The sequence below is a fragment of the Meleagris gallopavo genome, chromosome Z (assembly GCF_000146605.3).
Source record: "Meleagris gallopavo isolate NT-WF06-2002-E0010 breed Aviagen turkey brand Nicholas breeding stock chromosome Z, Turkey_5.1, whole genome shotgun sequence".
In the NCBI taxonomy this organism is placed as follows: domain Eukaryota; kingdom Metazoa; phylum Chordata; class Aves; order Galliformes; family Phasianidae; genus Meleagris; species Meleagris gallopavo.
In genome coordinates, this window is record NC_015041.2 from 49228299 (window position 1) to 49231561 (window position 3263).

Consider the following 3263-nt stretch of genomic DNA (forward strand, 5'->3'; position numbering starts at 1 on the left):
GACAGTCTCAGAATTGTGCTGCCCTTACAGTGGAGTGGGGGATTTTCTCCCCCAGTTCCCACCTAGAGGCCCAGGGATGCTATGTGTGTTTTGAATTAGAGGAAGGAACAACTCTAAGCTTTTCTTGTGGCTTTTCTTAATGTATGTAAAATATTCCACTTTTCTATTAAAAACCAACAAACAAAAACAACAAAAAAAAGCCTTTTATTTTTGCTAAGAAAAAAAGAGGAAAAAATCTCTCTAGAAAAGGGTGGTAACAACACAATTGTGTACAAAGACTCGAGGGAAGTAGGAAGAAAATATAAAATCACTTCAATCACCACAGCAAACAGATTTCCTTCATAGACTTCAGTTCTCCTAGCCATGGGGAATACAGCTGATGAAGGTTAAAAGCACTAAATTGTGCATGTGGAATAATTTTCAGAGGGCTCAAGCCACAGTGCAGGAATCAGGTTTCAAGTCTGAAGATGCCGAGATCTGAGAATATGGTATCTGTGGTTTTAAGCTGTCAGACAGCTCAGCTCCAAGAAGCGGTTCACTCGCTCTCCCCACAGTGGGATAGGGGAAAGAACTGGAAAAAAGTTAAAATTCGTAGGTTGAGATAAAAATGGTTTAATACAACAGAAAAGGAAAGGAAAATAATAATAATGGTAAAAGAATACACAAAATGAGTGATGCACAATGCAATTGCTCACCACACAGTGATCGATTCCAACCTCCCCAGTTTTGTTGTTCATTGTGACATCATAGGGTACAGAATATCCCTTCAGATCCCTTTGATCTGCCTGTGTCCTCTCCCAGCAACTTGTGCATCCCCAGCTCCTCACTGGCAGGGCAGTTTGAGAAGCTGAAAAGTCCTTGGCTCTGTCTAAGTACTGCTCAACAATAACTACAACATCAGTGTGTCAACATTATTCTCATTCTAAATCCAAAACAGAGTACCATACCAGCTACCAGGAAGAAAATGAACTATCCTACTGAAACCAGGAAAATGGTTCAGAAGCTTATGAAGACTGTAAAATGCAAAACAGGCACTAGTAAATAACTTCTTATTCCAGCTGAATTGCCCTTGAGGCCCAAAGATTTTGGTACAAACTTGAAATCTCACTCAACCTCTATGAAAGGTTGAAAGGAGTTCTTGTACTACCAAGTTCCACCTGAATACTGCTACTTGAATGACAACTACTTATTTGGAATGAAATGAAGGGGAAGACAGACATTCCTTCATCACTAATAAACTGAAATGTTTTTCTACCTTGGGTACAACCAGAAACTTCAAGTTGTATTCTTTTCTCCAGTCATTCTAATGGGAATATTATGAAGAAGTCCTTCCAAAGTTTATAGCACTGCAAAATAAGATAATTACAGGATTATGAAAGATGTTCTTCTCTATACTGCACGATTGCCCTAGCAAAGAACAATTCATAACAATGCCTTTCAGCCAGCAATGCTTCCAGATCTATCAGGGCAGAAAACTGCAGACTTATTCCAGACAGGGAGATCTTGTTCTCCTCATTTGTTGCAAGGTTGACCCATCCTTATGATGGCCAAGCACAGAAGACATAGCAACTTCAAGGTTAATTTAAAAAAACAGAAGCTAATAGGATCTGGAGTTTTTTCATCTATCATGTTGTTTACCTTCTCTGCCATGTGCCTAGACTTTTTAACTCTAAAATCTCTCTGTAACATCACATTCCTGTTAAATGCATTTCTTGGGCATTTCCTAATGGCAGAATGTGCTTGGAACAAAAAAATTGTATTTAAATATTCTCCCTATATTGTGTGGCTTGAACAGTCAAACCAACACAAAAACGAAGAATCTCTGCAAAAGGAGATTAAAATAAAAATCTCTCTAAACCTGAATTTTCCAAGTGATTCAGCTTAGCTCAAAAAATTTCCCCTGTGATCCAGCATCAGCTTAGATTTCCACTAGTGTTAGCCAAAACCAGTACAGGATTTGTCTCGGAGAAAATTCCTCCTGATGAAAAGTGCAAATACTGTCCACCAAATAGACAAAAATCTCTGGAATCAGGGTAGGGCCTCTATTGCTAGCAGACCAGCAAAACAAAGCCAGAAGGATAGTATTACTAGGAGAACCTGTCAGATTTGCCTGCGTCTTGAATCCAACATAACACAAGTAACTCACTGGCTGCAGGACAGACTGCATCCTTGAGAAGGAGTCCTGCTTTTTCCGTTCACATGGTACCCTCTCGTCAGAACTTAGCAACTCACCAACAGGGACAGAACTGAAGTAGTCTGCAAGCAGCGGGGAAAAAAAACAACAAAAAACACCGCTTGTTTTAATAACGCAAGTTCTGCCACCTAGTGACGAAGAAAGATTAACCTACAGTTAACTAACTGTCTTTGGGCAGATTAGCTCAAACAACTAAAACTGTGCCATAACATCATCAGTACCTGCAGTACTCAGAGCATAAAAGTAGAAGACCGTATGCTGCTTAGCAAAGCACAAAAAGGATGATCATAGCAATATGTAAATGTGAAGTCCCAACATTCATTCAACCGCACACACTTCAATTGTTGACTCTACACCTTCTTCAGGGAGATCAACAAGTGGGCTCAGCTATTGCCTGCATAAAAGCACAACAATGGCAGAGAGCAGGAAGGCAGACACAGATTTTCTTTTCCAATCCTTTGGCTTACTGAGCCATGAGCATGGTTTGGACCCCAAATCTCTAGCACACAGGTGGTGGTTCCAGCAGGATCTTCCTGTTCAGAATTCACATACGGAACCTTTACAACACCTATTCAGAGTGAAACTTCACAGCTCTGCTCTCCAGACGAACTGCCAGCAATAACCACCGTCTGTGAAGCATGTTGGCCAGTGAGTTTTTCAATGCAATATCCTTAACACCAGGTAGAGTACTCTAAGTGGAGCTACACATGAAAAGAAAATCAGTTGCACCCAATGAAAATGTATGTGCTCCTCTCTGCTGAGGGTCTTCTGACCGTATTTTCATTGTCCTGTGCCAACGGCTCTGGGAGGAGATAAGACATTAATCTGGAAGTTCAGCTGTGCTTACTATTGGAAATGGAAATGGAAAACGGAAAATGGTCCTGTGCAGAGCAAAACCATGTGGTTTCTACAGATTTGCCTCTAAAGAAGCACTTCTCAATGTCTACCTACAGCAAACCATTCTGTAAGTTCATGTAAAGGGGATGGTAAAGGGGATAGAAAACTACAGTTGCAAAGACAAGCTCCATGGCCACATTTCCTTGAGAGCAGCCCTGCGGAGAAGGACTTG

At 40.8% G+C, this 3263-nt stretch overlaps 1 long non-coding RNA gene across 4 annotated transcripts in view; it reads right to left on the minus strand.

The window, feature by feature from the left end:
* Positions 1-208: 208 nt before the first annotated feature.
* Positions 209-3263, minus strand: part of LOC104915221 — a 19719-nt gene continuing 16664 nt past the window's right edge. For 2 of the 4 annotated variants that reach the window (XR_002110006.1, XR_004162216.1), the window contains 2 exons: positions 696-2256; positions 209-571 (listed from right to left, as the gene is read on the minus strand). This is a non-coding gene — a long non-coding RNA (uncharacterized LOC104915221). The remainder of the gene's footprint in view (positions 572-695; positions 2257-3263) is intronic. The other 2 variants (XR_004162217.1, XR_004162218.1) reach the window with 2 other exon arrangements.